We start from the raw sequence: 15,104 nt of genomic DNA on the forward strand, positions 1-15,104 counted from the left end.
CCTTTTTGGGCACCACCTTCATTTGTAAGCTCCCAGAAAATCTATTCTATAAAAAGAAGCTTCATGGATCATCACCTAAACAAATCTATCTTCATAATCTAGCACTAAGGTTTTTACTTTTACTAACCAGTCATTAATTTAAACAAATGATACTGTATTAAACAGTATAGCAAATAAAATAATAAACAGAGATTTTCCAATGTACATATTGGATATTATATCATTAGTTACCATATTACCAATAGGGAAGAGCATATAATCAGAGAAGTATTTCCAAAGAACATACATGTAGGGGACACAGACATTAAAGGAACATGCCAAAAACCCAAATGAACAGGAAGCATATGTGGCCAACACACATGGTAGGAGGTGTGGAAAGAGCACATGCATAACTTGGGCAACTCATAACTCTGATACTTCAAAGTAACTGATACCCCTTGTAATTCTACCATACTGTTCTTTACTAATATATACTGGAAATACTGTCTTTTCTGGGTTTGTCATTTCTCTGATAAATAGTGAATGGTGATGTCATATACTCTCTGCTTTCAAGTATTTTAGCTTTAAAGTCCATCTAATATGTGTTTCACTTCTTATATTAACTTACAGTTTCAGGTCTGAGGCAAATCTGTTTTAAGGTTTGAAATTTCTTACAGCATACCACTCTACTGCATCTTCTGCTCAGTTATCATGTGATACACCCCTTACCTATTACCCACTTCCCTGTAAACTGAAGTAGCTCATTACATTTCTAGTATCAGATATACTCTTCTGTTTGTAAGTTACAGATTTTCATGCCCTGACACCTTTCTATATTTTATATCCTTTCAACATACATTCTAGCTATAGTAACATACTAGGAGTTCCTAGCACACAACATTTTATATCCAGATTCTGTACCTATGTACAGGTTTTATCTGTTACTTCAACACTATTCTTCTTTATTCCTTTATCCTGACCTCTTTCAAGATTCAAAATTCAGAGTGCTAGTCCATTCTTTTTAAAATTAGCTTCCATCTATTCTGGATATATATATATATATATATATATATATATATATATATATATATATATATATATATATATATATATATATCATACATATATGTATATATACATATACATACATATATATATATATATATAGTATATACAACAATTTCAATGTTGTCTCTGCCATTAGGATATGTACTCCTTGAGAATATGTACTCCTTTCTTGTCTTTTCTCCTTTTTCTTTTGTCTTTCTCTGTCCCACCCATTCAGCAGTGTCTAGCACATAGTTTATAATTCATAAATGCCTGCTGATTAACCTATTGTTATTTAATCATTTGTTGTTGTCCTATGTGCCATACCCTTTGTGTCTGCTTGAAAAAAAAAGGAGGAGGTCATGAAGAAATCAAGGCTATAAAAGCCCATAACTGCTAAACAACTATTTCTTTTTTATTTCTTTTTAATATACATTGCTTTATGAATCATACTGGGAGAGAAAAATAAGAGCACAAAGGAAAAACCATGGGAGAGAAAAAAGAACAGAAAAAATAAGTGAACATAGTATGTGTTGATTTACATTCAATATTCATATTCTTTTTCTGGATACAGATGACATTTTCTGTCCAAAGAATATTGGGATTCCTTTGGATCATTGAACTATTGAGAAGAATCAAGTCATTCACAGTTGATCATCATACATTCTTGTTGTTATTATGTACAATGTATTCCTGGTTCTGATTGTTTTACTTAACATCAGTTTGTGTAAATCTTTCCAGCCCTTTCTAAAACCAGTTTGTTCATCATTTTTTATAGAGCAATAATGTTACATTTCCTTCATATACCACAACTTGTTCAGCCATTTCCCAATTGATGGCCATCTACTTATTTTCCAATTCTTTGCTACTATAAAAAGAGCTGCTACAAATATTTTTGCATATGTGTATCCTTTTCCCTTCTTTATGATTTCCTTGGGATATAGATCCAGTAATAGCACTGCTGGGTAAAAGGGTATGCACAGGTTTATAGTATTTTGTGCATAGTTCCAGATTGCTCTCCAGAATGGTTGAATAATGTCACAACTCCACCAACAATGCATTGGTGTCCTAGTTTTTCCACATTCCCTCCAACATTTATCATTATCTTTCCCTGTCACCTTAGCGAATCTGAGGTGGTACCTCAGAGTTGTTTTAATTTGCATTGCTGTAATCAATAATAGTTTAGAGCATTTTTAATATGACTATAGATGGTTTTAATTTTATCATTTGAAAATTCTTCCTATCCTTTGACTATTTATCAATTTGGGAATGACTTGATTTCTTTTTATATTTTAGAAAAGAGACCTTTATCAGAAACACTGACTATAAAGATTTTTCCCAGTTTTGTGCCTGTAATGTGAGCAACTGAAAGAAAAAAGAACTTACAACCATGAAATATTTGACTTCTTTCCTTTAAATCAAAAGAAATTAGTTGGAATAACATTAGGTGGGATACATTAAATTTTATAAAATCAATAAGCATTAATTAAAATCTTACTGTGTGATCAGGTATTGGAATGAGCATTGTAGGTACAAAGCAAGACAAAAACATGGACATATCTTTAAGGACATGTGTGGTCCTTAAAGAGTTCCCAGTTGTAGTAAGGGAGACAATGCATAGGCAATTTGGTATTCATGACATATACAGAGTACAAAAAAAAAATTATCTCATAAGAAAAAAGCTCTAGTCTCTGGGGGTGAGGACAGGGGAAAAAAACTTCCTAAAAAAGGGGATTGGAAGTGAGTCTTGAAGGAAATGAGGGAAGGTAAGAGGCAGAAGTAAGGAAACAAGAAAGCCAGGGAAATGGTAGTGATAAGGTATCATGTGTTATATGTATATATTTCGACTGTAGAATATGTAGAAAAGAGTAAAGTGTAAAATATTCAGACTAACTCAGAAGAAAGAGTTGATCTTTTTAAAAAACCCAATTTTAAAAAAATGCAAAATGTGAAGTGAAGTGAGTTCCTTGGCTGAAAAAGTTGAGGAAAGGGATTGAGTGATTAGCTTGAAAAGAGATTGAAAAATAACCCTATTACTATGTAGAACACAATGACCTTAATTTGAATTTCAGGACCTGAAATGAACTCAGAGAAGAGACTGCTTAGTTTTGAGAATGTGTTCTCCAACTAAGCATTTCATAACTATCCTTCAAAACCCCCAGAAATAGCATATGCATTAAAATTCCTCATTATCAAAATTCCCTATCTGAACAAAGCAATTTAATGTTGCAAAAGGAATAACTTAATTAGGACAGGATGTAGAATTATCATATGTAGTTTTTGCTATTGATGACAATTTGACTTTTTATCTTTGCTTTGCCTTCACTTTTACATAGATTCACAGGATTATATAGCATTATAGCTAAAATAACCTGTCAAGTCTTCTTATCCCACCCCTTATACTGTAATTGAAAAAAGAAAAGTTCAGAAACTTAAATGAGCTTTTGTTCTATTTAATGTGTATGTCTTCCTTTGGCATACACATAGGCAGTTCCTGTTTTATGAAATGTTTAGGTTTCAAGAATTTTAACTTATGTATGCAAAACAGAGTTTTATAAATATATGGAAAAATAACCATCACTTATAATAGATAAAGATCTTAAGAGTGACAGTATTCATTGCAGGGTACCTATGGCTTTGAAGCGCTGATAAACACATTTATGGAGTTGGCAGATTATCTTTACAAGATTCTGAAGAAAAAAGAAAATTTTGAGCTTGTATTTGATGCAGAAGTAAGTTTTTAAGTGGTCTTTTTCTTCCCTTTTTTCTCTTTCCTTCCCTTTTCCTTTTCCCTTTTCTCTTTTCCTTTTAATTTTCTTTCTCTTTTCCTTTCCCATTTTCCCCCTTCACCTCCCCCTTCTTTTCTTTCTTTTTTTTCTTTCCTTTCCCTCTCCTTTTCTGTCCTTGCCTTGCCTTGTTTTGCCTTGCTTTACCCTCCCTTGCTTTTACCTTCCTCACCATTCCTTTCCTTTTTCTTTTCTTTTCTTTTCTTTTCCCTTTCTTTCTGTCCCATTCCTATATTTTATTTTTGTTTGTCATCTTCACTTTCCTCCCATTTAAAACTGCCTTCTCTCCCCTTATCTCTGCTTTCTTTCACTTTTTCAATTTTTTAAAGAGAGGTACTCTGATGAGCCAATGAAAATTGTTTTATTTTTGGTTTTGTTTTCCTAGTCTACGCCCATCTTGTTTTCCCATGTAATTAAAGTAACTGCTTCTTGTATGATATGGACTTTAATTTAGTTAAATTTATTTAAATGTAAAAGTTATTACAACTGAAGGAATTTTCTTAATAAGCTAAGTTTCAAAACCAGTTAAGCTAAAAATTGTATGCAATCTCTTTGTTTTCTACTATTATTATTTATCCATGATCATTGATATACTGTTTTTTCTGATATGATATCTGGAACAATCTAATATTTCTTTTCCCCCTAGGCTATATAAAATGCAATTTTTCTAGGTAGCATGAAAAATGGACATTGCAGATAATAAGTGAGGTCATGTAATATTTCTGTTAACAGAGATAAATTAACAAGTTAACAACACTGTTTGGTGGAGTTAAATTAATTTTTCTTCATAGCCCATTTTCCCATCCTCGGGTTTAATATGAATGTTATTCACGAAAGAATGGTAGTAAAATGAAGAGTAGGCATAATTGAAACAGTTGTTTTTAAAACAAAACTATTAGTTTTCTCAGACAATCATGTGATTAGTTTTTTTTTCTATTTACCACCAGTTTTTAAAGAAAATAAGAAATGAAAAAAATTATAAACTAAATATGGTAATTTGTATGAAGCATTTTTGATTCTTAAAATGCTGTTTGAATGTAAGTTATTATTCTTAGAAATTAAAAGAATTCTGTAGGCCTTTTCTAAAAACAAGTAAGATCAGCTTTGCGAAAATTAAAGTCACTAAGAATCTAAAAACTTTAACAATTTTATTGTATTCTTTATATGTTATCCTTTTTTCAAGCCTGAAATCACTAATGTTTGTTTCTGGTACATCCCACCAAGACTTAAAAGTGTCTCAAATAAGTATAAGAGGCAACTTCAAAAGGTCATTTTTTATTTTGGTTTGGTTTTTGATGTTGTATTTTAGACTATGTACCTAGTTTTCTCCTATATTGAGAGGATAGTATTAATGAAATTTATGACTTGCAAGCTTAATATATGGAATTGACCTAATGAATTCAAGAATAAAGCCAATGATTTTCCAGGCTATTCCTCAAATCCTCTTGGATTGGGCAATGTAGCAAAGATAGATGAGCAGTATTCTATGCCCTCTACTGAGATAAAACTAAAATAAATAATGCAGTGAAAGTGTCATTTTTCATATAGGAATGATAACAGGATATGAGGGCATTTATTAAAGTTTTATTCTTTACATCAGTGATAGAAAACAAAACAGAATTTTGTTTATTAGTTCACTACATCAATTTTGGTTTCATTGTGTTATAGAAATTGAAAGTATATTGTGTTTATATTTAAGAATGCTAGGAATTACATTGCAGAAATAGATCTTTCTACTCTTAGAAATTAGAAAAAATATTGCTTGATTTTTTTAACCAATGGTAATACCATTTCACAATAAACTTGAAATTTGAGACAAGTTCCAAAGAGAATTAATTTTTCTAGGAAGCTGAGTCTTATCACATTTCAGACTATTGTCATCAAGTGAAGAACACTTATTTGTAATGTTGATTTATTCTGTTCATTCAAGCACATAAATACATATACAAACTTGACTATCATAAGAAAGATTCTCCTGGTGCCCAGTTTTGACATTAAACCATAATGGCCTAAAACATTGACAAACACTAGTGATACAAAAAAAAAAAAAAGAAAGAAAAAGAGACTCATAAATTAAGCTGCATAAATTAAAAAGAAAAGAAAAAAGGAACTTTTGGAAACTAAAATGATGAATTAAGCATTAAATCATGGTAATTCTTTTATATTCACTTCTATATTCTCGGTATTATTTATATTCAATCTAACAACCATAAAGTAATCCTAGAACAGCAGCACCAGCAAAAAGATGAGGTAAAACAATCTTTGATTCCCAGATACTTGAAGATTGGCGGGAAAGGTCTGTCTAACTCAGATAAAAGGGAAGTGCAATCCAGGAGAGGAAGTGTCCCAACAAGCACTATTTCAGCAAACTAGCATGAGTTCTGAAGCCCAGGATAATGGAGAAGGCAAATACCAACAGCAGGATTTGCCATATGCCTCAGCATAGCCAGGTTAATGGGAAAACTACACTTTTAAGAACTATCATGTTTCAGCATAGTTTTTGGCAAACAGTCAGTGGTCAGAATACCACTTGATTCAAAATAGCCACAGAAATATTCCACCTGTCCAGCGCACACACTAAGTACTATAATGTACTACAGAGTAGTCTTAGAAATAATAAGTTACTACTTCACTTACCTACTTAATGTCTCTAGTTTCTGCTACTTGACTGTTGTTTTCTTGATGGTCATATTCTTGACAATATCTTTCTTGCAAATTCTTGTGACAAAGGAAAGTCATTGATGTAATTTTCTAATCTCTCAGTTTTCCCTTCTTTATGAGGCCATCTGGTCCACTAAGCTTATTTTACAATTGAGGAAATTGAGACTCCATCAGTTTAAGTGATTTGATATGTTACATGGGTAATCCATATTAGTGAAAGTTTTTGACCCTGGTTTTCTAATTCTTTATGTTGCCCCCTGTTTTGTGACCCTATAATTATAATACATTTGGGGAGAAAGGTGGATATTGGCTTTAAAGTAAACAACAGTATGCTTAATTTATGTAATTATTACCTAGAATGACGTTTTAATCAAGGTTCATGTAGCAAATCAAATAATAAGCTGCCCTCCAATGTTTCAGAAGTAAGAAAATGAACAAAGTAGCATTTTTTTTTTATTTAATAGCCTTTTATTTACAGGATATATACATGGGTAACTTTACAGCATTAACAATTGCCAAACCTCTTGTTCCAATTTTTCACCTCTTACCCCCCCACCCCCTCCCTAGGTGGCAGGATGACCAGTAGATGTTAAATATTTAAAATATAACTTAGATACACAATAAGTATAATGACCAAAACGTTATTTTGCTGTACAAAAGAATCAGACTCTGAATTATTGTACAATTAGCTTGTGAAATCAAAAATGCGGTGTGATAAATTAGGGATTGGGAATTTAATTAATGGTTTTAGTCCTCTCCCAGGTTATTTTTCTGGGCATACAGCTAGTTCATTTCTCCATTAGAAATGATTTGGTTGATCTCCCTTGCTGAGGATGGCCAGGTCCATCAGAACTGGTCATTATTTATTGTTGGAATACATAATGATCTCCTGGTCCTGCCATTTCCCAGCATCAGTTCTTGTCTCCCGGCCTTTCTGAAATTATCCTGTTGGTCATTTCAAGAACAGTAATATTCCATAATTTTCATACCACAATTTATTCAGCCCATTCTCCAAGTGGACATCCATTCAGTTTGTTTCTAACCAAAAAAGGGCTGCCAAAACATTCCCTGCACATGGTCCCTTTCCCTTTTTATAATCTCTTTAGGATATAATCCCAGTAGTAACACTCAGGATCAAAGGGTATGCAAGTTTGATAACTTTTTACATAGTTCCAAACTCTTCCAAAATGATTGGGTTCAAACTCCAAACAAAATGCATCAATGTCCCAGTTTTGCATCCCCCAACAATCATCATTATTTTTTTTCCTTCATCTTAGCCAATTGACAGGTGTTGGGTGTATCTTAGATTGTCTTAATTTGATTTCTCTGATTAATAATGACTTGGAGCATCTTTTCATATGACTGAAATAGGTTCAATTTTTCATCTGAGAATTGTTTTTATCCTTTGACCATTTTCAATTGGAGAATGGCTTGATTTTTTATAAATTAGAGTTAATTCTCATATTTTTGGAAATGGGCCTTTATCAGAACATTTGACTGTAAAATATTTTCCCAATTTTCTTCCCTTCTAATCTTGTCTGATTAGTTTTTTGTTTTGCACAAACTTTTCAGTTTGGATAATAAATTTTTCTATTTTGACAGATAACTTTTCGCTTTGGTCATAAAGACCTTCCCCTTCCACATCTGAGGGTAAACTATCCGGTTCCTCTAATTTAAATAATTTATTCTTTATCCTGGTCATGAACCCATTTTGACCTTATCTTGTGTATGGGTTAAGTATGGATCAATGCCTAGTTTCCCATATTATTTCCAATTTTCCCAGCAATTTTTATCAAACAGTAAGTTCATCCCAAAAGCTGGGATCTTTGGGTTTTCAAAGACTAGGGTTGCTATATTTGTTGATTTTTTTATCCGTGATATTCTTTCCACTATCAACTAATTATTCCTTAGCCAAACCAAATAGTTTTGGTAACTGCTGCTCCTTATAATATAATTTTAGATCTGGTACAGCAAACCATCATTTGATTTTTTTCATTAACCCTTGAAATTCTTATTTTGTTTTCCATTGAACTTTGTTTTATTTTTTTCTAGGTCATTAAAATAGTTTTGGGAGTCTGATTTATAGCCTAAATAAATAGATTAGTTTAGGTAATATTTCATCTTTATTAATTTGCTCGCCCTATCCAAAATTTAAATTTTCAATTGGTTAATCAGACAATTTGTGGAAAATGGTCTGTAGTTTTGCCAAAACTTTCTATTTTCCCCTTGGCAGATAGATTCCCAAATATTTTTATATTATTAGTATTACTTTAAATGGAATATCTCTTTGTAACCGCTGTTGGTTTTGTTAGTGATATATAAAATGCTGAACTTATGGGGTTTATTTAAACCAACAACTTTGCTAAAGGGGTTTATTTCTAAAACTTTTTTAAGAATTTGGGTTCTCTAAGTATAATCATGTCATCGGCAAAATAATAATTTCTATTGCCTATTCTTATTCCTTTAACTTTTCTCAGTCTTATTGCCAAAGCTAGATTTTAATACATTTAAATAGTTGGGATAGGGGCCCTTTTTTACCTCCAGATCTTTTGGGAATGGTTGCATTTGTCTCCATTACATATGATGCTTCGTGGTTTTAAATAGTGCTGCGATTATTTTGGAAAATCCATTTTTCTATACTCAAATGTTTTTAATAGGAATGGATGTTGGATTTTATCAAAGCTTTTCTGCATCTGTTGAGATGACTTTATTTTTTGTAATTCAAAATTATTATTAACATGGTTATTAACATGGCCAATTATATTGATGTTTTCCCCCCTTTTGGTATAAATCCTATTGATCATAGTGTATTATTTGGAATTTTCTGTAGTCTTTTGGCAATATCTTATTTAAGATTTTTAGCATCAATATTCATTAGGGAGATTGGTTAAATTTTCTTTCTTGTTTTCAGCCTACCTAGTTTAGGATTCCTTTGTTATAGAAGGAATTTGGTAGGACTCCCTTCCCATTTTTCAAATAATTTATATAGCATTGGGAATTGTTCTTTAAATGTTTTAAAAATTCCAATTAAATCCATCTGTCCTGGGGATTTTTCAGGGGTTGTTTAATTGCCTGTTCATTTCTTTTCTGAAAGGGACTTTCAAACAATTCTTTTCTGTTAGTCTGGGAAGTTGTATTTTTGGGGTTGTCATCCATTTCCTTAGGTTATCAAATTTATTGGCATAAAGTTGAGCAAAATAATCCTTATTATTTCTCTAATTTCCTCTTCATTGGTGAAGGTTCTCCCTTTTCATTTTTAAGACTTAATTTCTTTACCTCCCTCCTTTTTCTAATCAGATTTATCAAAGGCATATATTTTATTGGCTTTTCTTAGAACCAACTCTTAGTTTTATTAATTAGTTCAATGGTTTTTTTATTTCAATATTTTTTTCTCCTTTTAATTTTAGAATTTCCAATTTGTATTTGATTGGGGTTTTAATTTGGTCTTTTTAGTTTTTTAGTTCAAGCCCAATTCATTAATCTTTTCTTTCTTGTTTTTTATTAAATAAGCCCTAAGGATATAAAATTTTTACCCTTTGGCTGCATCCCACAAATTTTGGTATGATGTCTCATCATTGTCATTATCTTAGTGAAATTAAATTGTATCTAAATTTTTCTTCGCCCAATCATTCTTTGAGGATTGTTTGTTTCCAATTACTTTTTATCATTTCCCAACTTTTTTTGAATTAGTTTTTTTGATCATGATCGAAAAAAAGGCATTTACTATTTCCTTTCTTATTTTAATTTTAGGTCTTTATGTCCTAATATTGGTCAATTTTGAATAGGTTCCGAACTGCTGGAAAAAATTATATTCCCTTCTATCTCCATTCTTTTCCAAAGATCCAACATCCTAATTTTTCTAATATTCTATTTACTTCTTTAATTTCTTTCTTATTTGTTTTGTGGTTTGATTTGTCTAATTCTGAGTGCATGGTTGAGATTCCTCTATTACAGTTTTGTTGTCTATTTCTTCTTGCAACTCTCTTAACTTCTCCTTTAGGAAGTTGGTGCCATACCACTTGGTATATATGTTTAAATGATATTGCTTATTGTTTACACCCTTTAGAGGATGTAGTTTCCTTCCTTATCTCTTTTTAATTAGATCGTTTTTACTTTTGCTTGATTTGAGATAAGGATGGTACCCCTCTTTTATGACTTCACCTGAAGCATAATAGATTTTTTGCCCACCTTTTACCTTTTTATATGTATCCACCTGCTTTTTAAATGGTTTTTGCAAACAACAATTGTGGGGTTCTGATTTTGATCCAGTCTGCTTCTGCCTCCTCTTTAGGGGAGTTCATCCCATTCACATTTTTGGTTAAATTACTAAATCTTATTTCCCCATCCTAATAACCCCAGATTGTGCTTTACTTACCCCCTCCCCCAACCCCTCTTTCTCCCTTTTAAACTTATGTACCCCTCTTGTATCCACGATACTTTCCTTTATAATCCCTCCCTCCCCCTTTGAGTCTTTTCCCCTTCCTTCCTTTTACTCTTTTCTTTTCCCTTTTTCCTCCTCCCCGTTTTTTTGAGGCGGGAGAGAATTTTCTCTAAAACAAAGTCAATTATTTTTTCTTTGAGCCAACTCTGATGAGAGTAAGATTCACACAATGTTCCTCCCTCTCTAAATTCCCTCAGATTGATAAGCCTTACCTCTTTGTGGGATATGGTTTTTTTTTTCCTCCTTCCACCTTATTCTGCCATATCCCTTTTCCATATCTACTTCCCTTTTTTTGTTATATCAATACAATCAAATTATACATGTATTTTTTTGATATCCACAACAAAATACAATTCTCAAGGTAATTTTAACTTTTTACATCTCTTGAGTTCTATGTTGGGAATAAATTTTTTTGTTTAGTTCTGGTTTTTCTTCAGAAACAAATGGAATTCATTTGTTTCATTAAATTCCATCTTCTTCCCTGGAAGAAAATCTCACTTAGTGGGTGTTTTTCTTGGCTGCATCTCAAGTTCTTGTGCCTTTCGGAATATCAATTCCAGGCCCCTTTCCTTTAATGTAGAGGCGCCAGATCTTGGGTGATCCATTTGGCATCGGTATTTAAATGGTTTTTTTTTGGCGTTGTAAAAATTTTTCCTTAATCTGATAGTTCTGAAATTTTGCCACAATATTCCTTGAGGTTTTTTATTTTGGGTTTTTTCAGAAGGTGTTCGATGAATTCTTTCAATGCCTATTTTCCTTCTGATTCATTCATCTGGGCAGTTCTCTTTATGATTTCTTGTAAAATGATCAGGCTCTTTTTTCATCATAGTTTTCGAAAGTCCAATAATCCTCAATTATCTCTCCTAGATCTATTTTCCAAGTCTGTCGTTTTTTCAAGTAGATAATTCATGGTTTTTTCCAGTTTGTCATTTTTTTTTTTTTTTGCTTGACTGATTCTTGCTGTCTCAATGAATATTAGTTTCTATTTTTCAGTTCTAATTTTTTAAAATTATTTTTTCATTAGTTTTTTTTCCTTTCTGTATATGTCAATTGAGTTTTTTTGAATTATTGTTTTTTTCGGGAATTTTTTTTTTCCATTTCACTAATTTTTTTTTTTTTTTAGTGAATTATTTTTTCCAATTCACGATCCATTTTCTTGCGTGTTCTTTGTCTTTTTCCAATTCACGGATCCTACTTTCTTGGAGTTCTTTGTCTTTTCCAATTCACAAATCCTCTTTCTAGTGAATTTTTTTTTTCCAATTCACAATTTTACTTTCCGAGATTTTATTATTTTTTCCAATTCGTATTTGGTTGTTGCTCTTTGTAAGGTTTCTCTTTCCTTTCCCCATTTATCTTCTAACCTCTTTTTGAGACTTTTAATGGTCTTTCAGAGATCATGTAAGGACGATAGTTTGATGCATTTTTTTTTCTGTTTGGGTCTCTTCAGGTTTGCTGACCTGCCTTTTTCTGCATAGAAGCTGTCGATGTTCTTTTCATCTTTTTATTCATGTTTTAAAGCCTTTGGGTGGTTCCTGGCAAGGGGTTACCAGCTTCCTCTGCAGGCAGGGAAAGAGAAACCAACTGGCTCCTATTGGGGTGCCTGGGGATTTTCCTTCCCCAAAAAGGGATTCAACTGGCCGAGCATAAACTTAGTAGGGCTGAGGGGTTAGCTTGCCCTCGGCTAGAACAAGGGGTAAAGGTGTCACTGCCCCGGCTGGAGCCCTTGTGGGCGGGTTTGCGTGACGCGACCACGACCGCGACTCGGGCTGCGACTGCAGACCCCTCTGCCCCAGTGTCTCTGCCCAATGCAAACGGCCCTGGAAAAGCTCCTTGGCCCCAAGCCAAGCTCCCCACTCGCGTTTGGAGTAACGGGGCTGGTCCTCCTGCCGTGCAATCACAACGCCCAAGGAAAGCCCCATACTGGGGTTGGGGCTGCTTTGTGCGGAGATCTGGCCCACCTCGGTTTGGACTCTCCTCGGGAACCCAATTTCTCCCCGTCTGCGATCTCCCCTGGCCCCGGAAAACCCCTTTTTGGGAGACTGGATTTTTTTGCCGGTGGTTGTTCCCTTCTTATCTTTACAATTTAGAGTCAAGTTATTTTGGGCTGATATAATATTGATAAAGAGGGTAAGAGAAAGAGCAGAAAGTTGGTTCTTCTCCCCATCTTGGCCCCCCTAGCATTACTGAAGAATTTCTTTATATCAATTCCAGTTTTCTTTGATCCTTATTTCCTTTTAGGGCAGGGATATTTCTTGCCCCAATGTTATCTACATGGGGTCCTAACTTTAACCTAACTTTAGTTTGCATAGTGCTATTCTAAGAAACTATCCTTTTTTCTTGACTTGAATAGATAAAATGTTTTACTACCTTAAAAAGTAAACTTGTTAAATAAATATACTTATATTACAGTAGACATGAGATTGCAATGTTGCAATAAAATAAGCACTAAAATCTAATATTATTGTCTCTGACAGAAATTCTAATGTGCCTAACAATATTTTATTTTGGCCATTTCCAGGTGTTTCAGTTATTTATTTGCTACATACATAAAAACTTTTATGGTTTAAGTGTGACTCATTTTATTTTGATGCTTCCTAGCTGTTTTACATCTTCCTATAAACATTCACAATGGTGAATTATGTACATGAAGATGCAAACATTATGAGTGCAAACTATAGCTCTCTCTTCCTCCCTCCGTTGAGTTAAACACATCTTCCTTTAAAATATACTTAATAGCTTGCAATTACCATAGTTCCCCCTCAAGTTAAATGCATGATTTTAAATATCCTGAGTGAAGAAAATAAAGTATTCGATTGTGTGTATATATATATATATATATATATATATATCATATTGTTTGACTGTATATATACATATAATATATATCGTATTTGTATGTTGTACATAGATTGCGCCCAAGATTAAACCCTGATGATAGAAGAAGGTACAACCATGGTCAGCTATAAGTCACATGGAAATAAAGTCAATTTTTTTCGAATGGTCTTCTCCAACCCTGCTACCAAACAATCTGATGTTGATTTTGTAATTGATAAAATTGAAAGGCTTGGGAAGGCTTTATAATGCCTGTTACTTACACTTGTAACAATTACATATTTTATGACTGAAAATCTCTTATTGGAAGACTTTCTATTGAGCCTTTTTCCTGCCTCATCTAATTTTTATTTTGATTTTATTGCCATGTTTAGAGGATGTAATCAAGAGAATATCTACCTAGTAGTAATAATGTCACTAGTACTAGTTAAAATGGAGATCAAGTTCTATTCTGTATATCATATTTTTCCCTATACTTGTTACAATTCTTAATTTGTTCTGTCAATAGCAATATTCATGAAATATTTCTCTTCCATCCTGTGACAAATTAGGTGAAACATTAAAGATTTATCAAATGTTCTGTTTCTGAAGAATAGAAGGAAAATTGATACATTTTAATAGCTAGCAAATTTTTACATAAAAGCCAATGGGCTTACAAAGTACTTTACAAATAATAAAGTACTTTGCAAATATTGTCTTATTCTCTCAACAACCTGGTGAGGTAGGTGATATTCCCTAATTAAAAAAGTTTAACATTATGAAGAGGCACACAACTAGCAGATTTTCCAGGCAAAATGGACTCCTTTCCATTTTTCAGTCCAATACACTATCATTAATACTCTCTAGCTGCCTATATTCCTATTCTTAATTCTGTTAACATCACATTTCTATATATCCACACATACAATTTTAAATTTTCTCATTTCATTATTCTTCCACCTCTTTCTCTCCATTCTCATTGCATTGTTACATAGAATGGAATGCTATAAAAGACTACATGTTTAAGATTGTTTAGTAACTCAAAATTTAATTATTGTCCTTATAAAAACATAATTTTAAGAAAATGACAAATGATTTAGATATTAAATTTTGATGCATACCATTACTCATTAGTTTTGGTTTTGCTTTAGGTTTATTTTGAATATTAGTTTATTGTAATGAGCTATTAAAATTGGGGGATACACTGATATAAATTATATTAATAATTAAAGACCAAAAGACCAAAATAAATTTTAATTAGAATTCTGGAATATTGAGTTATAGGATATTGTTCTAGATCATTGCACAATAATAAGTGTCATTGAATGTAATAATACTTTGTAAAATATTTTGCCAAAAATCATTAAATGTTACATCAC

The 15,104-nt window shown here is 32.4% G+C and overlaps 1 pseudogene; it reads left to right on the top strand.

Annotated features, from left to right (window-relative positions):
• Positions 1-13,995, top strand: part of LOC100919135 — a 55,944-nt pseudogene extending 41,949 nt beyond the window's left edge.
• The last annotated feature ends 1,109 nt before the right edge of the window (positions 13,996-15,104 follow it).

Source organism: Sarcophilus harrisii, chromosome 1, assembly GCF_902635505.1.
Source record: "Sarcophilus harrisii chromosome 1, mSarHar1.11, whole genome shotgun sequence".
Taxonomy (NCBI): domain Eukaryota; kingdom Metazoa; phylum Chordata; class Mammalia; order Dasyuromorphia; family Dasyuridae; genus Sarcophilus; species Sarcophilus harrisii.